The 22,779-nt window shown below is 37.7% G+C and overlaps 1 protein-coding gene across 9 annotated transcripts in view; it reads left to right on the top strand.

The window, feature by feature from the left end:
* BNC2 (basonuclin zinc finger protein 2) overlaps positions 1-22,779 on the top strand; it is a 471,942-nt gene that overhangs the window by 12,167 nt on the left and 436,996 nt on the right. The window lies entirely within an intron of this gene.

Genomic DNA, 22,779 nt, shown 5'->3' with positions numbered 1-22,779 from the left:
GAAAGGCATCTTCAAATCTTTACAAAAATTCTATCATAATTTTGGTTACAGTAGGATCTCCCTCTGTGAGCATTTGTGTTTTTAGAGGCTGTGGACATTTATCTCTCAAACGTGCTTTTGGCAAAAATTGCATTGTTGAACTGAATGCAAAGAAAAAGTATATCTTAAAATGTGATTGTAAAACTAAGCTCATGACCAGTAGAGAAGCCCGGTATTATAACTGGTCCCTTCCTTACCTTGGAATGATATCCTGGGAATTTTTTATCCCAAAGCTAGCAAGGGTGATGGTGGAACATTTGGCTTTCTTTACTGAATATAATTTTCTTGCTTTCATATCTGCTCTCTATATTGTAAAGTCTGTTTCTCAGCATTCTCACACTGTTCACTGTGTTTGGCATTGATGAATATTTAATGTCTTCTTGTCTTATGATAGGAGTAAATGCATGTAGATATCTTTGAAATCAAGGCTATTATTGTAAACCTGTACTATATAAATATAGCAGAGTAATGACAATGAGATCTGCTAACAAGTAAACCTCTGTCATCTGTATAATTCTGGGAACTGAAATTGACTCTTGGTGACTCTTGTTTTTAAATGCATTGGTCCCAGGATTGTGGTCTCCGCTTTGGCAAAACATTAATGACCTCTATATGGGTGTTTTCACTTTCTAAATATTGGCTAATTGAGTTTATTGACAAATGTCTTTGCTACTTTAAAAACCATTTTTACTATTAATGTAAATATCCAGTCCCCTGTATATATCCAGTATAACTTCCATTAATGAGTTATATCATATAAAACAAGGAGCTAGAATGTGAAAAAGTTAATATGTCAGCTTGCATCCTACAAGAATATTAAACAAAATTAGTGTCCATTTTCTGGCCTGTATAAAAGCACATTCTGCTCTTCTATGTGAAGTATTTATAGCGCAGTGATAATGTATATTGAATTGCACTGGGATTATATTATGTTAACATTTGTGCTGTGTATAGGTTTAGTTAATTATCTTTAGGTTAGAGAAGTGTAGGTTGCTATTTCTAAACTGGAGAAAATTAGTATTTTTAATGGAGACCACATATAAAATAACAGGAAATACTAAGTTTTTGCAACATGCAGTGTCAGGATGAGAAAAGTACACCAATGAAATGAGGGTTGACTGAAGCTCTGTAGTAAAGACGTCAAGTTATCAGAGACATATTCTTTCTAGAATAGTCTTCTAAAGTCACTTATGTTTTTCATGTAGTTTACTGTTGTACATTTCTTCTAATTATTTTTAAATGATTATATTTAATTAGATTTGTGAAGGGTATGGGGGGAAGCAGAGCTGCACACAGGAAGAAGTGATGAAATGTTTGATTAAACTTTGCAAGGTGGTGCCTTTCAAATTTTGTAAAGAATGGTACTCTTGGGATATTTTGGCATTTATCTTGTCTACAGTGATCTTGTTTTTACTGGAAATTGCAACTAGGTCTGTAACTGCACCACTTGTAATGTCATATGTAGGCAAGCAGTAGATATATTCCAGTTTACTAGGATACAGCATAGTTTAGTTTCAAGCAACAGTAAATGGCCATCACCACCTTAATTTAAAATTAAATTTCTAATGGTCATGTCCACATGTATTTGTGAGACTAAGCTAGCTTGGGCTGGCTGTTGGACGTTCTACCCAGACAAAGTCAAGTTAACGTTTTTGGGGGAGGAAACCAAAGAACGGGCAGATAGTCACTAGTGAGGAGTTTGTCCTTAATTTGCAATGAATCTTTGGTGTGGTTGACAGCATTTTTAAATTTGTATTTAGCTAAATCTTTTTGGATGTGACCAAATGTTGCTATCCAACTTCTTCACCACAAGATAAGGCTGCTGTATCTCTAACTATGCAGTGCTGTCTGTTGAGCCCATTCCTAAATTGAAATGAGCACACCCACTTAGAAAGTGGAAGGTTATGCACGCTGTTAGTTAGAATTTCCATTTGCCCCAATGCCCATAGAAAGACTAACTAATGAAGCTCTAAATGATTTGGGTCTTGACAATATCAGGATTATCTCTGTGTGTTGTGTTGACCAACTGCCTCTGCTTGAAAGGGAGGAGGCAGCTGGTATGTGTTCCTCATTAAGGCTGGCTTTGAAATTCCCTTTCTCCACATGCAAACACTGTTTGAGACATCCCAGGTTTGCTAACCTTCTAGGGAAAAAAGTGGGCTTTGAACATTCCAGTTGTCTGGTGGGACAAGAGGAGGGGACTATGTGGTCATCCTCAAGTTTTTGTATACAGTAGATTGTTTTCAGATGGTAACTGTGCCATGTGACTTATGTTGGCTGAGTGAATTATTCTGCGAACATAGCTACACCACCTTCTTAAACATTAGGTAAGCGGACAAAGGCATCTTTTGTTGACATAGTCACATCTATGCTGTGGGTTTACCAGGCACAGCTATGGTGAGTACAGGATTTGATTTTTATTTTGTCTCCCGCCATGCTCCTAACCAAAACAGCCATGCTGGCAAAATGGTAGTGTAAACCTAGGGTTACTTATCTGGTTATCTTGTGATCTCTTAAGTATGTGAACTGTGTTAAAAATGAACAAGATTTCTTTGTGAAAATTTCCCATGCCCAGAGTGAGCCATGGATGGTATAAATTAGTCTCCTCTGTATAAGAGTCTCAGAGATCATAAAGCTTGAAAAGCCCATTGGTTACTATTTTCTGTTTTGGTTAAGGTTTGCTTTTCATGGAGTTACCTTAACAAATATGTATGCAGTCAGAAGTTTTCTTTTGTAAGGGAAAGTTCAACCTTCTACATTATTAGAGTTATTACAGTAATAGTTGATTACTATTAGTAAAAATGAGGCCTTGAGATTTACTAGTCCACTGTGAAGAAAGACTGGATAAAAAAGCTACAAAAAACCGGGGCAGGGATCAAGCAGGGGGAATGCCGCTTCCACAACAGCTGTTCCCTGCAGATTAAAAAGGAGGGGGCAGAATGGCGTGGTGGCAAGGGAGAGAGAGAACAGAAGAGAGGCCCCCGGGGAGAGAGCTGGGAGAGGACTGTGGTGGCCCTGGAATCGGAGGGGTCAGTTTGGTGCCTTGGGGAGGTAAGCAGGGAGCCTCTGGAGAAATAATTACAGTTGCGGAACGCCAGGAGAAAAAAAAAGAGTGTGGACAGAGAAACAGTGAGAAGAGAGGATTCATGATGCTCTTTGGATTTCTCATAAGTGGAGTTTGTTTGTTTTTTGGGGGGGGGTAGTTTACTAGACATTAATGTGGACTAACAGTGTCCTAGGAAGTGGGAAAAGAGAGAGAGCCGGAGCTATGGTTATTCCCATACTCCCCAGAAAAAAAAGAAAAGGAGAGAGTATCCTGAAGAGTTTAGGGAAGCAAGACCTCAATGAAGAAGAATTAAAGAACCTGAAAGTAGAATTGCCTGCCAGTGAAAAAGATTACATATATATAAATAAATAAGAAATAGATCAGTATTTAAATGTACATGGTTGTATAATACGTAAGGCAAGGTTCTATGAAAAATGTTTAAAAAGGAACAATAAAAAAACCCCCAGTTTAAAATAGCCACAATCTATCTACCTGTGAAACAGTTGCAGGTATAAAAATAATGAGATTTGTTCAACCCATATGTGACTTGGACTCAATTAATAATGTAAGATCTTGGGTGTCGGTAGAGAGAGAGCCACCAGAGAGACTGTGACGTAGTATAAAGCAAAACCTAGCTAGATTGCCAGTGTCTTAATGTGGCAATAACACTTCCCAACTAATAACATCAGAATTAAACAAGACGTGGCAGGCGAGAGTCAAGATAGACTGCAGAAGTCATTAGACAGTGCAATCTATAAAGACTTCCACATCCAAAAATAATATTAAAGTTTTTTTGTACTAGGAAGAATGTAGACGAAGAAGACTTTTTCAGGCACCCAGATGGGCTTATTCAAACTAACTGGATGGATTGAAGTCTTCCTCTTTCTGTAAAATGAAACCGTACATGTCTAGACTTTATGGCAGGGGTGGGCAATTATTTTGGCTGGAGAGAATTTTGGTGAGCTGTTGCAGGCTGGGTCAGCAAGTCCTGATTGCTGGAGCTGCAGCAAGCCCTAATTCCCCCTGGCCTAGAACTACAGCAAGCCCTCACCCCCCTGCCCCAGAGCTGCAGCAAGCCCTGATCCCCACCCTGAGCCAGAACATGCTAGCTGTATCCATGGCTTAGGCTAGAACCTACCTGTCACACAGAAAGCAGCCCTGGGCAGGCACTGGCATCAGCTGTGGACATGGCAGTTAGGTTCTGCGTGGGGATTGGGGCATTTGCCTGAGTCCACAGCTGACACTACCATGTCAGCACCAAGCAGAAACAGCCCTGCCTACCCAGCACCATGCAGCAGCTGGAGCCACCAGCACCCACAGGCTGTATCTCATGAGTGTGCAGCCACTTACCTGTGGGCTAGATACAATCCATTGGGGGGCCGGATCTGGCTTGTGAGCCGTATTTTGCCTTCCCCTGCTTTATGGACATCTCTACTCTGGCTCTTGGTCTGGTTGTTTTTCAAATTTTTTTTTAATTCAGTTATTTAGAAATTAAATACCTTATCTAATTGTTCAAGTTTACCAGTGGTGAATTTATTCTTAACGGGCCTTGTTAGGGATATAGGTTTGGGGTATTTTGAAGCTATGTCTTTGACATTAAAGTTCTTTTTTTTCCCCAATGCCAAGGAAAGTAGTACTTGTATAATTTATTCTTAGAATTGATAGAATTTGGTGTTTCATCCAAGATTTAAGATTGTATGGCCTGAGTCATAAGAAGTTTCCCTTGATTTATAAATGTTTTGTCATAATGCATTCTTTAGTGGAAAATGACATCCTTTCACCAAAAGAAAAAAATACATTCAAAGGTTTTCCCCCACACTTCGTAATATAGCCTATGTTCATGCTGTAGGGCAATATTGTCTCACTCTGATCTTTAAAAGGGCATTTTAAACAGAATATACTAATACCATTAAAAATGTTTTGGTGTGATAATTTTTTAAGGTAGTATTTTTCTTATAACACAGTATGTACCCTGTCTTGGAACCTTCAATTTAAGGCTTCTGTCATATTCTGCCAAGAACTTTGTTCAGAGCTCTTTGTGTGTGTTGAAACATGTATGCATGTCCCAGTGCCATAACTAATTATATACCTTGTATGCTTACTTCTAGTAATTAGAAAGTAGACCTACCACAGGATACATTTTAACGTTACATTGTGTCTTGGGGACACATTACAGAAAGCAAGTTTTCCACCATGCAGCAGCTTGATATTGTAAACAGATATTACTATTTTAAGTACATCATCTTCTGTATGTTTCTCAACAACTCTGCACGTGTTTATTTAAAACTTGGTGCATTTAAAAGTGTGCCTCTGCATTTATTTGTAGTTACAAACTTAACCGGCTTTAGCTGCAGTGTTCTGAGGTGTCTGATCTGTCCATTTGAAAGAAGGCCCAGTACTGCCAAATCAGCATTTTCCCCTCAAGTATTCTTTGCTGTAAAAAAGTCTCCAACAAATAAAATGTGGTTTGCACAGTGCCTGTCTATAGTAGACTTGGCTCTGATTGCTCTTACCAGTTCCTTAGTTTTAGGAGAAAACGTAACTGGGGTGCTGGGTGTGGGGAAGGAAATCTAGAAAAAAGCTATATTCTTTTGATCTCTTTTCTTTGTGATACTCATAGGGTATTTTTGCTAAGAACATGCAAAAAGAGAAGGAACCTCGTGTGGTTGTATGTAAAGTTTTGTGTGCTCACAGCTGGGCTGCTGAACAATGACTTATATGCACCAGCATGTATGAAAATATGCAATCCTTGTCCATGCCTGCTGAAAGAAGAGCTAGCTAGTATTTAGTCTCAGAACTCCAAGTCTTGTCGCAATTAAAGTCTTACAACTGAGCATTTAATACTAGTGATAGATTATAGTATTGCCAGAATGTGTTTTTATTTGAATTACAAGACAACATTTTTATTGGAGTTGCATATAATAGCTCCAGTTGTATGTTAAGAACTCTTACTTTCATTGAGTTTATGGCACTTGCAGTTCTACTAAAACTTCAGCATCAATAGGTGGGTTTGTTGAAGGACATGTTTTACTTCTACTGTTTAATTTTTTGTGTGTAATATTTATGATTTTGATGATAACTTTAAAGTGAGACATTATGAAAATATTCTATTTTTATTGTACAGTATAAGAAAATTAATATATGTTTTAAATTGTATGAAATACTTAAAGAATTTTTTTCTTTTCAAAAGTAATGAGGTTTCTGAAATAACTTATTGGTACTGTGTTCTGAGTACAGCATTGTTTTGTCAAACTAGTGTGTTACTACATATGGGATCTTTAAAATCAATATGGCCTAAATCATTTACTTCGAAGCTTTTGACAACAAAATGCATTTCCAGTGTCTTGTCAGGTGATTTTATCTTCAACTTTCTCCTCCACAATAGGTATTTTTTAGAAGGTTCAGTGGAGGGAAGACTGGGTCAGTCTGACCAGCAAAAACATAGTTCTCTCCTTTATTCCAGTGCTTATATAATTTCAGATCTCAGTTAAAATCCACTTCCATTCAGACGTATGGGTATGTTGAATACTTGGTATCTATGTACTTTGCAAACTTCAGCTTTGCTTTTTACAAAGATTTGTAAAAAATGTGACATCTAATTGCTTCAAAAGTATCACACTTACTACTTTTTTCTTTAAAAACATTTTTTAAAATCTAGACAGTGTTGTACATCATTTTGTAACAAGAAATGAAAATATGCTTTGCAACATAAAAGTATACAAGCTCTTCCAGGGGTGCTGGCATGCCCCTTGCACTGCCTGTGGAGGCAGCTCAGGAAGCAGGTATGGCTGGAGCCTCCACTCTTCCTGTATCCCTCCCCAGTCCAACCTCACAAGGTTCTCCTGACAACAGAGGTGCCTTGGGCAAATGGGAGTGTCCCATGTCACTTCGTTTCTGGGAGGACCATGCAGAGTCAGACTAGGAAGGGCTGTGGCAAAAAATCATGCCAAGAGTTCTGCTGTGCTCAAGCAGCCATTTGCACTGCCTAGCAAGAGAAGCTGGGTGTGGGGACACTCAGGGAAGAACCACCCTTCTCCCCTTCCTCCTCCCTGCTCCTCCCTTCCCCTTCCTCTTCCTTGTCCCTGCCCCTTCCTTACCCCTCTAATATACTCAGCCCAGGGGCACAGGGAAGTTTTGCCCTAGGCACAAGTCTCATTAGTTATACCTGTTCTCCTGCCTGCTTTAGGTTTATTACAGAACCCTAATACAGGCAGGAGATGTGGCATCACCCTGGTTGAGAACCACTGAGGTGAGTGGAGGCAATACAATGGTGGTTTTCAACCAGGGGTGCTACCAAATTCAAAAAAGTTGTGGAGGGGTGGCCTCACTTGAAACAGGTTGAGAACCACTGTACTAGCACAATCAGTCTTCAGGCTTAGCTAGCTGTAGCATTAGTTACATTCATTCTACGTTTGGAAGGTTTTTCTAAAAAATACTAGAACTAACACTTCTGTTTAAATAAAAGATCACATTCTGAAGAAGTTGATGATACTTGCATTTAAGTATCTTCAGGCTATAAGTGTGCAGGAGTGAAGGTTTTTCTAGCCCTCACAATGTGTATATATCAAAGTCAGTATCTAGAACTGGAAGTTAGCCTGATAATATACTAAAAAAGAATGGAGTAGTTTGTAGCAATATCCATAAATTATTTGTTAGTTGGCAGTAATGAAAATCTATTAAGCTCCCTAAAACAAATTTCCAAATGTTGTATGAAGGAAAGATTTACTTTTTGTTTTAAATTTGCAGAGTATTTCAGTGCATGGCAGTAGAAGAAAATTTGGCCTGACAGTTTTCTCTGTAACATGTGTTGGCAAATGTCACATCAGATTACGTGGCTGTCATTGCTTATATCATGGCTTTAATAACGTAATGTCATTTAAACACTTAGAATATCTTAAAAACAAATAGGTAGTATTATCTAGAATAAAGATACAGTAATAGGACGTTTTCTGTGCCAGTCAAATTCTTTCAGCTGTTACTGTGGTTAACCAATGAGACTTAGCTGCATTAATGACTGTGGTTCAGGCTCTAGTATCATAACACTTTGAACCCAATATTGTGATTGATTGACTGAGATCATTGCATGGGAAAAACAATGATATATTTTAGTGTGCATACACAGAATTATATCCTAATTAAAGCAAATGTAAGCGTTATTATAACATAAAATAAGATTAAATACTTGTATATGGCTTTTTATCAAAGATCTCAAAGTATGTTACTTACCACTTAAGATGAATAATAAATATTATTACTCCCATTTTATGGTCAAAAAAGTCAATCACAGAGAGGTTAAGAGACTTGCCAAATCTTTCTTACATAGGGTGCATCTGTACATGCAATTAGCATGGAGCAATAAACTCAGTGGGTTTGTGCCAGGGTAAGTGGCTCCCATGTGCCTGCAACCACAGCAGTTAGAGCTGGGGCGGAGCAGCCCCAGACTGGCAGCAGGGTTGGGGGTCAGCCCCAGGCTCCAGATTGTGGTGTCAGGTGGCATTGGGGCTGACTGTGGCACGAGGGTGCTACAGGCAGCCCCCGCACTTTAGGTCTGGTCACTGTCTACACATGCATTGAGGCAGTGTAAATTACTCCACTATAGGACAGTACTTGTCCTATAGGACAGTACTTGTCCTGGACAGTACTATCCTATGGCAAAGTTAATTAATTTACTGTGCCCTAATATGGGCACACGTGTAGACAGTGATCCTTCACTACAGAGTGAATTAGTCAACTTGATAGTAAAGCGCATGTGTAGATGCATCAATAGCGTGTCAATAGCAGAATTGGGATTAAAACTTTTACCTTCCAGACAGTTGGAGACCAGAAATGAAAAATGTAGTCCTATAACACCAACAGATATAAAGCACTGATGTATGTCTAGTTGAATAAATATTTGTAAGTAACAGAAGTTCTGTACCCAGGGTAGAAAGAAATGGACAAATTATTCCATATAGAACTTTTATTTAGTGCTTTCTTCAATCTAATTTTCTAAAATCCCCAAGCAGTGAACATATCCCTAACATTTTGAGACTATTCCATAGGCCAGTATTTCTCCAATACAATATTTTGCCTAAATTTGTTTACATGTACCTCTTAATTTCATTCTATTGTGCTTGCTATTATACCCTTGTCTCACACTAAGTACTTGGCATTTGTACTTTTCAAATGTCTGTACATTGCTGCCATGTCTCCCCACTACTTCAGCCAAAGATCCGCCGTTTGCAAATGTAATCTTTCGTTATAAGACCATTCTGGCCTCCAGATTAGAATTGGGGTTTTCTTAATTTGTTTTTATTTTGTTCCTATTTTCCACTATCCTGTCTATCGTTATATATTTTTGGTAATAGTGGCACTCAGATGTGAAAAGAGCATATGGTGCTCATTATATATATTCATAGTCCTTTTTGTGAGACCAGACGCGATACATGCTAAGACAGCAAAAGGATTTTTTCACAAGTTGACAAAAAGAAATCATTAATTTTTTTATTAAAGGTATTGTACAATTCATAACAATCAGGAATGGTTTTGAGGCATTGGATATCTAGATCAGTGGTACTCAACCTCTGGCCTGTGAGAAGATGTCATTCAGTCTCCCCGTCTTTGCTTAGATATTTACAGGACATGAGTGCCATAGTGCATAATACTTTCAGCTTAAGAAGAGAAAAAAGCTGGATGGTTTAAGATTAAATGGCACTACGCAGTTCAGAAAGATGGCATTGCCTAAATAACTGTTATTTATTTGTTTCATGTGGGGTGAGGGAGAGCATTGTTAAGCTTCCAAAGGCCAGTGATTTTTTTGTTATACCTTGAAAAATAATCTAACTAAACCTCAGCATCTGGTTCTCATCTGTTCTGATTGTATCAAAAGGAAACAATCCTATATAGATGAAGACATGGGTTCACTATGATTTAGATCCCCAGTGTGTTTGAAAAGGATGAAAGAACCACTGTCCAGAACTTGGAGGAGCACAAGCAGGACAAAGTTACTGAACGTGTTTTGGCTTTCTAGTGTCACATTTACATTTTCCCCATTTTTCAGGAGCTTTGTTAATGTTCCAATTACCCAGAGTTACACAGGCAGAATATATAAAAAATAAACGTGCTCTATGTAATTTCATGCATATTGGTATTATTCTAGTCAAGGGTAGAGTGTGATGCTGATCCTCTCCAGTGGTTCCCATTTTCCATTCCCACAAATGTCTGCCTGACCTATGATATAATAATGAAAATTCAGTTATGAACAAAGAGATTGAAAATATGATTGGTGCTGCATGCGCTGGACTGGAGGAAAGATTCCAGAAGCATGATAGATGGTAAGATGAAGCCCTTCCCCAATGTGAAATGAAGTCCGTGTCTAATTGGAGATAACAAAACATCTGGTTCTTCAAGTGATCGAACTTTGCTGATCTGAAAAGGGCCACAATATGTCTTGTTCATATCTAGTGTTTGGAGGGCTTGAATCACAGCTGCTTTCTTTTTGTTAAATGATGAGGTTGTGAAAGAAAGATAGCAAATTTCAGGTGTCTGTAAATGGAGGCATGAGGAACAAAAGAAATGGGTAACATAGGTCACCCTTCAATTTAATGAATGCATCTTAAATGAGAATTACTTCCAAAAGATAAAGCAACCTTTTTTTTTTTTTTTACACCAGTGGAAGCTGAGGCATAATAAATGTAAGAGTGAGTGACCCCAGGCTAGTAGATGTAATTACAGTCAGGTGGCTCAGTCTAAACTGCTTAAGGAAAACAGGGAGTGTTTGATTCAGGCTGAATTAAAAAACACAACTCATCAAATAATAATAGTCCCCCATACTCTCTCCCTTCTCCCCCCAAAAAACTGAGTGTAAAATATTTTTAGTTTAAGTGGTCAATTTTCTTTAACATCTATGTTGTGTATTTATCTGTCAGTGCACTGAGGCACATGTGTAACTTTAAGAATGTAAGTTAATCTGTTAATTTGATCAGGAATACTATTTGCTTAGATTTTATGTATGTGTGTTTCAGAACGAAGGCCAGAAGTACCCTCAGTATTAATTCTGACCCATGTGTGCTACAATTCCATTTAATAATACAAATATCTGTTTCAGGCAGGTTGGTTTTGTCTCAGGTTATGTAGCTAAATGATGATGGCTATATCAAATCCCCTTCGGAAAATTTACACTTTGGACATGCAGATGAAAGCGTTAAACTAGATTTTCAGCTGGTCTCGTTAACTTCATTGGAGTTGTACTAAATTTCACCAGCTGAGAAGCTGGCCTTCTCTCTGCACCATGTTTGACTTATTTGGAGAGGTTTTAGTAATGGATTGTCTTTGACACTTAAGTTACTTTACATTGTCCAATGCCCTTTTCTTCCTGTAAATTAATTCAGTTATGCAGTTTATTTGGTAACTTATTGATGCATTCTCACTTTTATCCCAATAGTGTGTCCAAAGTATGCTAGCCATTCAACAGTTCAATTTTTCAGTACTTTTCATGAAATCCAAGCAACAAGTTTGCATAGTTGCTTGAAAAAAAGTTACATTTGTCAATCTTGAACAAAGAAAATCACATCTTCCCTGCCATTTTCTATGGGATGCTTTTATAACATAGTAAATAAAAGTAATATATAAAAAATGGAGGAAGATAGTGGTCCCTAGAGTTCTACGTACAGGTATTTTTATAATGTTAACATATCATATTTACTCAAAAACAAGATAAGATTTTTTTTTCCTGCAATCAGCATGGGGAAAAATCCCCTCGTCTTGCATTTGTATACTAGGAAACCTCATTAAATGCATTATCTAACATTACGCTGCTGCCAAAAGCAGCATGTGCTCAACAATGGAAATCAACTATGAAGTTGATTAAATGCAACCAATACTGAGCATAACTATAAAACATATGGTCTATATTAGTCAAACATAGTGATGCTAAACTCGTGTGTGTGTGTGTGTGTGTGTGTGTGTGTGTGTGTCCCTTAAAAAACTGGGCATTTGCATCTGCTTCACTGGCTTGGAGGTACTGCAATGACAGGCTGGCAATCAGGCTGGATCAAGCTCTGACACCCTCCCATGGTGCCAAAAAGCTAATGGGAATCTATTACAAGGATAGGTTAATGCAGCCTATCTCAATAAAATAGATGGTAGCGCCCTCATATTAGTCTTCCTCAGTGGTGACTCTTTTTAATTTCATGGGGGCCACTACACTGCATACATTTTGACTTTCTCTTTAATCCCACAGTTGAGCTGTGCCTTTCTTTTGCATATGTAATGATTCCTGTTTCTTCACCAGCCTTAAATGTCTGGCAAACATCACCAAACAGGACCCCATACAGTTCACCCAGAATCTCTCTGTTGCCCCCACTCTCAGCCTGTTACATATGATTGGTATGGCCCTGCCCCACATGAGGTAGAACTGGACCAGGTTGCCCTGCACCTTATCTGCATATAAATTTTTGGAGAATCCTAGGACTCATGATATGAACATCTGTTCCAGTCATTAGTGGGGGCTAATTAGCATATGGATCCTTTGTGGGGAGTATCTGGAGGACATGCACATACTGAGCAATGCTGAGCTATAGGGTCACCCTGGCTTGAAATGCTATCAACTCTACTGGGACCCAGCACAGTGAACTGTCTGGTAAATCATGAGTTTTCTAGCTTTGGATTAATATCATGAAAAGTTTGTACTATACATTAATAAATACAACAGTGCTGCTTAAAGGTGTGTTTATGGAGTACCTGTGCTAAAAGTTGCCTCAAAACAGAGGTGATGTGTAGGGGATATATGGGGAGGTGCACATGCACCCCCTGAGAGCACTGGTGCCCCCCTGAGAACAAGTGCTTTTGGCTTAGGCAATGGGCAGGCAGAATGCTGGTGTCCCCCCACCCCCAAGAAGTGCTGCTGGCCTTGGTGTCCAGCCGCAGGGCCCCCCCCCACCAATACCACCACAGCCGCCTGTGAACGGTCCCTCTCGGTTGGTCCTTGTTGCCAGTGCCTACGTTGTCACTTGCGGGTGGTCTCCATGCCCCCTCAGCCTCAAGAGGCACATGTCGCCTATGCCTCAAAAAATTCAAAATGCACTAATTCTGGATTAACTAAGTCTATGGGTACTTTATGCAAATTACTACAAGTATGTTTATTTCAAGGTCAGTGTTTTCAAATTTGTTCCTTACTTCCATGTGCTTAGAGACAGCAGGGTCTGACAAGGAGGCGGGGAAGGGACTGCAAGTCGAAGAACTGGGTGGGGGGGAGGGGCAGAGGGCAAAGGGGTTGTCTGACCTCTCAGATGTATTTACCCTGTTGTAGCAATGGGAGGGGAGATAATTTAAGGCAAACCTCCAATAATTAGATTCTCTCCATTGAGAATTATACAAAATTATAATTTTTCCATATGCAGAATCAAATTATTGGGTGGTCTTATATTTGTGTAAATACAGTAAATCATCTTAAGAACAAGGTCCAAGACCTATAAGCAATGTAGACTCATAACTTTACTCAGGTGAGTAATTCCATTGACAGGATCAGAGTCTAACTGAAAGGCATTTTCATTAGTCAATGTGAATAGCAAATTATCAGTATCCACTCAGTGAGATGGTGAGCAAGATTATCAAAAGAACATAACCTAGATGGAGTTTGTGAGGTTTAAAATACGGATGTGAAATATTCCAGGTGTTCCAAGTGCAAAATATTGTTTTGTTACTCTTAAGAGTTCTTCTTTTAGGCCAAACCTTTATTCAGTCCAGACAAAGGTTATTATTTTTAGTAAAATAGGAGTAAAAGGACTGGGCTGAATCCCAAACAAGCGAGTAGTTTTGTTTTGCTTCCAGATGACAGTAACTTTCTTGTGATAAATCTTATCCTTAGAGAGATTTAGTTGTCTGTAGCTGTTCTTTTGCTGCTGTTCTCTGCATCTTCTCCCCCATCCTTCCCCCTAGTTACTTCTGAACCATTTTATACCTACACTGTGACTGGTGAAACAGATATCCCCACCTAATTGGGATATTGGGAACTGTATAGTTGGAGAGGAGGCTCACACTTCAGCACTTTTTACAGTATTTTTTAATGATATTTTATAGTTGTGTGATCATCACAAGTAGATGAAAAATGAGTGGAATGAATTATTAGATATTTTAACTTAGGATGTAATTCTGCAAAGCGTTTCAGCAGGTGTTTAATTTCAAGCATGTAAGCAATCCTACTTCTGTTAAGTATAAAACATAAGCCTATGCTTAAGTCTAGTTGAATTCAGTACCTGATTGAAACATATCCTCAAGTGCTTAGTTCCCAAATTAAAAAGAAAAGTCAAGCAGCACTTTCAAATATATGAAGTAGGCCTGAAAAGGGAGGAAAAGAGAGACAGCTACATGGTAGGGGAATCTGAATGAAGTGTAAATATTTTGTCTATAAACTAGTGGCTAACAAAATATGGACTCATTGACTTAAGGTCCTGGCTGCGTATGGTGCTCTACACTCATAGTTTAAAGTTAATATTCTGTGCAATTCATGTCAGAATTTTTGAATGGTTATCAATTAGATACCTGGTTCTGAAAAGACTTTCACATATGCTTATCTTTAAGCATATGATGAGCCCTGTTGATATTAATAAAGTTGCTCAGAATATGTATAAGTTCAAAGTTAAGCATGTCTGTAACTCTTTGCAGGATCAGGGCTCTAAGTGATATTTTACACCTTGCCTCAATATATGAGGATAACTGCCTTGATCTGACATTTGTTCAAACAAAGAGAGTACAGTATTCCTCACATAACTTCTACTGGTAGAAGATTTAAGCATCAGTGTTAGTGTTCTGCAATAATTTAACTTGCTTCAAGAAATTATTTAAAGAACAAGTGAATATCAAGTTAAGTACATGAATACATGAAGATAATTTACATACATATAGGAATACATTTAAAGATTTGCTATCTTTTCTTCTCTCTGTATATGAAGACAAAAAGCAAGTTTTTATCTGTAAAGGAGCACTTCTTAAATATAGCCTGAAAACTACTAGGATGTATAAAAGTATATTCCCTAATGTTTTCGCTTCCAGTCAATTAACATATTAGTTATTGGGTTTTTTCCTTCTAGCTCTGAATTGTTTTTGTGGGTTGAAATATAAGAAAATAAAAGAAAGAGGTGACAAAAAATCAGTTCTTCTGAATGGTTGGAATCCAATCTTCTTAATCATGTAGAAACTAAAAAATGAGTTACAAACTTTAAGAGCCTGATCCAAAAGTGTTATATAGTGCTGAGAGCGCCTAGAACATGTTGACATTTCTATAACATAATGCAACAAGCTTCTAGCTAAAAGTATCCAATGGTGTATTTATGAATTTTGTAAGACCCATATATGTCTTCCTTCTGAGTTACAGATCTTGAAGTTGAATCTTTTTGAGAGATCCTCTAGGTTGTTTGAATTATTAAGAAGTGCAGCCATTATCTGTTTTAAAAAAGGAATGTTTTCACAGTATTGTTTGTTGTTTTTTGGAAGACAGTTTCCTATGACAGATCTTTTTTCTTTTTTTTTTTTGTGGCTTCACACAGTACTTTCTGTGAAAGCTCAGCAATAATACAACTTTCTCGTGTTCCAGTATGGCTCTCCAAATGATTAGCTCTCAGGTCCCAATTGTCCTTGTATTGTTCAGCCACTTCTAAACATGCTAAAAGAGAGCCCAGTTAGTTGAAGATTTATTAGATCAGCTGTTTCTAAAAGCTAATCCACCATGACTTTCATTATTGTCAACTATTAATATTTCTCTGTCTAAAATCAGCTGAATGTCTTCCTCAAATAGAGGCAATTATAAGAAGAATTTTTTGAAGCTCATCAGATGTCAGCCATCTTGAGTAGCACGACCATGTGACCTTCTCTCAATTAATTAAAATGTTGATTAGTTTTGAAGCATGCTTTCATTCTTAAACAAGCAAGCACTGTGAATTGTTTGCAATTAGGCACTTTGTAAGTGCAATTATCTCTAATTAAGTAGATACTTCTATTTCATAGATGTTTGGATGCAATATGCATATATAGAATTTCTGGAGTATGCATGTGTTATGGTGTTTTCTTGGGGTTTTTTGTGGTGGGGGGGTCGTTCCTTTCCACCCTTCTTAGAGATTTTCTAAACCCAGATAAATGAAGCAGTAGCAGAACAAACAAAATGTAATGTTACCCATATTTGGAGAACAATTGTATAATAATCAATCTGAAATACTTAGACAATGGTTTTAAACTAAACCGCTATAATTATGTTCTAAACTGATGATGTGCTTAAAATGGGATGGATCAATGATAATCCTAAAACAAGCTGTGCATAGAACGAAATACAAAAATTTTTTTTAGCAAACTAATAGATAATATTTTTACTTCACTAAAGAAACACCTTAGTACCTTCTAAAATTATATTTCAGAGATTTTTCTCTAAAGTTTTAACATGTTTATAAGATAATTTATTATTAAGGAATCTTTGGAGGAAAATTTCATTTGAATTGGGCAGAAATGGGTTTGAGATGTAAGGTTTAATTGATCAAGTCTCAGGGTATTTATATCTACAGGTGGCAGCCTTCTTCCAAGTTTGTAGTTTGTGTGTCCACTTCTGAAAGTATGGGTTGGATCCATTGCTACTAGTCAGGATAAAGGGAATACATCTTTCCCTCAGTGTTTGTAGAATGATTTGGTATTGCTTGCATTGATTAAGCCTTGATTATGCAACTGCATTTGTACAGTTAAAGCTCAGTCTTGGTGCTTAGCCTATATTGTCTTTTGATGGCCTTTCTCTCGATTGTATGTTTGATAGAGACTTTACCTTGTATGCATGCTTGCCATAATTATAGCTTGTGGTCAGTATGATAGAATTCCTTTTGTAAACCTGAAGTTTAGAACTGTTCTTCATAGAAATGTTTTTCTTAATTATCTCAATTATCACAATTTTAAAGCGTCCAGGAGGAGAGCCTCAAAAAATTCCAGTTATTTTCCATGACTTTTTTCTTAAACTGTGTGTGTATTTTGTCATTTATATAGATAGCTATAGACACATACACATACATATACATATATATGTGTGTGTATACTTTGTTTGTAACTGGAGGAAAGCAGTGTTTAAAAACAAGATACTCAGTGGGTAGATAACTTACTAACATGTCAAACTGGCCCAACTTTTTAAAACTATAATTTTTCATTTCCAAGACCTCAATTTTTATCAGCATGATAAATGTTGCTTTACAATATAAAACAGAAGGCAGCAGGCCAAGTTGTTTCTGTGAGTAGGGACAGGGAATGTACATGCAGAATGCTCTAAAAAAAACCCTACTGACACACAAACTTAAGGAAGCAAACATCATGAACCCTTCTTCCCTCTTTCCCCCCCCCCCAAAGTTCATATTTCAGTTTGTTCCCAAAAGTTCACAAGTCCGTGCCAGACGGAAATTCACAGAGGCTCAGCAGTCCCATAGAGGCCACTCAGAGGAGGGACAGAGATGGAACAATGAAGCCCAGTCCTCACCCTTCTCAGCCTGGCAGGCTGCACAGGTCCACAGGGTAACTCTTGCCTGGCCCTTGACTCCATTTCCTTGCCTCCTTTCCTCACCACCCCTGCCCCCCCATTATCCCCCTCCCCGCAATCCCAAGTCTCCGGAGTCAACTGTGAGGCCATCCAGTCATACGTTGTCCATCAGATGTGTTTACTTTTTCCGTGACAGCCGACACATCTGGAGCACATATTCAGGTTATTCCAGTGCCACTAGACACATTCCACAAGATCATTTCAGCGGTTGTTATGGCGATCTTCTTCCCTCCAGTGATTTTCAAGTTGCATGACAGAAATAGCTTGAGCTAACGGGGGGGACAAAAGTCAACGGGATCAGGAGGGGCTTCTTTCACAGAATGAACTAATTAGTGACCCTGCTTTCTTCACAGGGCAATGAGCATATGGTTTAATAAAGTGAGTCTATGACACTTTTTTTTGTCTGTAGGCAGAGCTGTCACTGGCTGAAAACTTTCCTGTTTTTACTGGTGGGACCATAGTCTGCTGTCTTTCAACAGAGTTTACTTCACAAGTAGAAAATGTTTGCTCCTGAGAGTTTAACTTCAGAACTTTTTCTTGGCTACAGACTACTCAAATGTAGCAGGTCCTTCATTTTAAAGAGACAGTACTCATTTTAGACAAGGTCTCTCAGTGGTAACTTAAAACTTTTACTCAAGGATAAGCATTTCTACTTTGTGCTTTGTGCGTCTCTCTCAGGTTTTCTGAATCTAGTCCATAATGTCAGCATTCATTTCTAAAGGTGTAGATTTTTTTATTAATAATTTTCATTAATAAGTCAATAATAGCTTTTATTATTAAGTCAATAATAGCTTTTGAAGGACTTTTTTATTTAATCAACTCAATTGTTATATTACCTATGTGGTTTAAAAGTTATTTCTATTTTATACCTTATTATATTAGGAATTAGGATTTTTTTACAAAATCCAGATTTCTACTTTCCAACAAAGAATTTCACATTTTTGTATTGGTTACGGTTTCTGCTTTCTTGCCATGAACAGTTTTACTGTGGGTTAAAGAAAAGGACTGGCTGTATTTTGCTAATAAAGAATTCCAATCTAGGTTTTTTAGTGTGATGAAGTCAGTGTTTGTAATGGTGACTTTTTTTTTTACATCACAAAAATTTCAGTTTTTTCTGTCATGGAATATTTTTGGTATGGCTTACCTCAGTGTTATAATAAAAAAAAAAAAGATTTTATACTTGACTAATAAGCAGAAAAACACTACAGAATACATGGATTACAGTAAATTATCAAAATTCATGCTGGATCTTAAAATATGTGCACATTGCCATAAATTGGAAAAGTGTTCTGAACAAATACATTGTTAGGTCTATATAGCAGTATTATTGAATGACAATACCTATGACAGGATGGATATTAATGCTTCAAATCACTACTTTCCATAATTATCACTATGAAAGACCCATATGTACTTCTCAGTCTGGATCAATTCATGGGACTGGATTCATGACATAGCAAACCTTAGTGTGTGTGTGCATGTGTGCACATGTGTGTGTGTGTGCGTGCATGGGCATGTAGGTGTATACATGCACCATTTAACAGTGCCCTTGTACAATATTCAGAATGTTCAGTAGAGAGATGTGCATTTTTGTTTAATTATTGAATCCTGAATGATTACTTTTAGATTTGTGAAATGTGACAGAGAGTGACAAGCAGAAGGAAAAAAAGCAGAGCAGAACTCTGATTTTCAAGCAAATGACTTTCTGCTTTCTCCATCAGCACTGGAAATGTCTCTCCCCCTCTTATACATTCCATTTGCATGGATACTGGTCACCAAGGCTGCTTGAAATACCTGCCCTCAGGAGGGCTCTGAGGGACACTGAAAGGTCACATAATTAGACCTGATTTTAATTCGTAGAGACTTGTTTGTCACTGTCTCCTTATGTTTCTGCTGGTTACACATTATTAAACAGAGTGAATTTTAGGGTCGAAATTAGTGCTAAAGTATGTAATATGCAGAGGCTGAACTCAAGTTAGAATGCTGAAGATAGTTATAAAATTATGTTTCCCTCACCAGATGTAACTTTGCAGTAATTAAATCTAATGAAATTTAAGTATTGTAGTCAATGTTGTGGTAGCTATCACCAAGCCTTATTGGTAATTCATTTAAATCACAGCAATTATTGCCAGTTATCTGGGAACTATAAGAAATAGAAATAAGTTGCTATATTAACCCTTTTCTTCCCCCATGCTGAATGATACAATTCTAATACCACCAGGTCCTTTCCCTGCTGTTCCTGACAGGGATATTTTGTTACAATTATGTCATCATTAGAATTTTCTTCCTCCTTAAGATATAATCTTTTAAAATTAATATTTAGGCTACAGTTTTCCATCCTCATTTCATTGCTTTCTTTGGAACATGTAAGTAATGCAGGGCTGTCATACAGTTGAGTGTTTCCCCCCCCTTTTCCTTATGGAGAAGGATTAGCACATGCTTTATTTAAAAGTCTTTTTTCTTTCTTTTTTTTTTCTTCTTTTAGAATAATGTAGAGTCATATTCTGCTGTTATTTACCCTCGTGTTAACTCAGTAGCTCCACAGAATTCTATTAAGCAATAGTAACTTCATTTATCTCAATAGATTTACGGTGGGTTTGTACCATTGTAACTGAGATCAGAATCCGGCTCAGAGACTTTTGGTGTCTTTTGTACTGAAAACAGATTATCATCATCAGAAATGCGTCTTGGATTTCATTCCTATGTCAAGCACAGTTTTATTAAGACAACAAAAAGCAGCAAGGAGCTTAATAGCATCAAGCAGATACTGTAATTGTGTTGTACAGATGGCTTGCATGTTATATCTAAATAAAGAGCGGGTTCAGAATGGTAGTGTTAAAGCCAACTTATATGGTTTTCCCAGTTGTGAAATGTTTGTGTAAAGAATGACTTTTTTTTTGTTTCTGTTATAGTCTGACAGCTGAAGATGCTTTTAAAACCTTCTAGTCACTTAGAGTGAAACTATACAACACTAGTTTGGTAGTTCTAAAAGGCAGATCATATCCATCACTGAAACAGCAAGTCTCAGGGTTATGAGAGAAGATAGGGGATAGGAAAAGAACTGTTCAGTCCAGTTTACATTTGTCACTAGTGACTAGCTTTTAAAAAATGTATTAGCTGTGCATGGTGGTAAGTAAGTTCCAGCTGCAGGGGATTACTGCTCTGAGTGGGTCGGGGAGCTTGGAATGCATTCAGTTCCATCAGGGGATTTGTGTCCCTCGTCATTAGCCTTAACATTACTAAAGCACTAAAGATTAAGAACAGACCAGTGTCACCTGCTCTGAACTTTGGAAAACTCTCCAAAACCACTAAAAAAAAAAAAGAGAGAGAAGTCTTATCCATAAAGGGGGGGAAGAGGGCATGACACTGAGGAGAGGGGAGAATCTATCTACTAATACCATGTGAAGGGTTATGCTAATGATATGTAGGAAATAAAGAAAATAGCTAGATCCTGGCAAAATATTAAGTGTTTTGGGTGTATTGTTCTTCCTATTTACTGAACACGTCATAATATTTTTCTGTTAATGAACATTTTTGTGAGGACTTTCAGAAATAAGATATGCTGCAATTTTGAGGAAATCAAGGGCTTTAGTCTCACAGGTTAGGAGTGACAAGTTTTTCTGTGTTTTTTCAGGATACATGTATTTTTTTTTCCAAGAGTAAGGTAAGTGAGCACCACAAAGGTTTACTTTTTCAGGGATTTTGAAATTCAGCTTACATGCCAGCAAGCAGTTTAGTGGCAGGAAGTCTTTCCTAGTAGTGCAGTCATGAACTGGTAAACTAGAAGCATCTGTAAAAATTTAGTGGGAATATCAGCTTTCTCAAAGCTCCAGCCCAAGACTAATGAGGTGCAAATGATAGCACTGCATAACCCTTCTCCACCCCAATTGTGGAATGAGATATTGTAACAGAAAGAAATAAAGAATTGAGACAAAGATTTCAAAATGTATCATGTACTGAAATAAATTTAGATTTTTTAGAGGCTTTTAAAATGACCTAGGTGGGCCAACCTTCATTTTTTGTTAGCCTCCACTACCTCATTCCTCAATAGCAAGCCAATCTCAACTTAGCAAAATATTGAGAGGTAGGGAATTTGGAGAACTAATTACTTCTGCACGTGTGCTAAATTATTTACCTGTTCAAGTGCCTGTTTTAATTAACAGCAGTTCCACTTTGAAATAAACTTGTGCTAATTTGCATATTTGATAGACACCCCTCCCACTGTAGAAAAAGAGAAAGGGGGTGGAAATGTGATTTGTTTGAAGGAACACATCTGGGGTGTGATCTGCTGTCTCTTAACACCAGATGGCAGGTTTAGGCTGATGACTAAAACCCACTTTAGCCTGGTCAAACAGTGTCTTAATCTTTTACTGTTTCTGACCATATAGAAGAAAAAGTACTGTAAAATTTTAGCAATTATTTGCACTCACAGCTGACTTCATTTAATTCTCTCTGATCTTATTCCCTTCCCCTGCCTTCTCACCTCCTTAGTGTTTATAGGAAGGATTGCTTCTCCTTGGCAAAATCTAAAACGTTATTGCGCGGCTCATACCTTTTTCCAAGTATGTGTTGTAAGGGCAGAGGCGTGGTGCCTTAAAGTGGCTGATTCTTGTCATAACAGGTATGGCATTAGCCCTGCTGAGTAGTGACTAGAAGTGACAGCATAGCATTTGAGGTGCCTGGAGGGCACTCAGTCATCACTCCTACACAGAGCAGTGTGCATTTGAAAACACTGTATACAGTTGCCTGCCAGTGAGGCGTATGCTTAGTAAGAGCCAAAAAGAAAGAGGAGATTTGATTTGTTTGTATTAGTCTTCATCTTACTTTCTAAATTTCCAAACAAAACTTCCATAAAACAAAGTCCAAGAAATTGCTGCATGTTCACCACTTTTTAATTAGGTGCCTAAATGTATATTTAGGGGTTGAACTTTAGGCTGCCCAAGCACTGAAATTTTGGCACAGCTTCTCTGGGGCATAGTGCAGAATCTCTCTTCCCACTTGTCTTTCCTCTTTCTAAAAGTAATTTTCAGTTACTTTTTAAAGCAAAGTTGCGTTCTGAGTTCTTTCTCAAAATGGCTACAGTGGAATATGTTAAAACCTGAAGGAAAAATATTGCTATGAAGGTGTTACAGAGTCAAACTGTTCTTGCTTATTAAAT

This window comes from Crocodylus siamensis, chromosome 3, assembly GCF_052110815.1.
Source record: "Crocodylus siamensis isolate JL-2025a chromosome 3, ASM5211081v1, whole genome shotgun sequence".
Lineage (NCBI taxonomy): Eukaryota > Metazoa > Chordata > Crocodylia > Crocodylidae > Crocodylus > Crocodylus siamensis.
The sequence above is the reverse complement of the archived record's forward strand: the minus strand, read 5'-3'. Positions and strand labels throughout refer to the sequence as shown.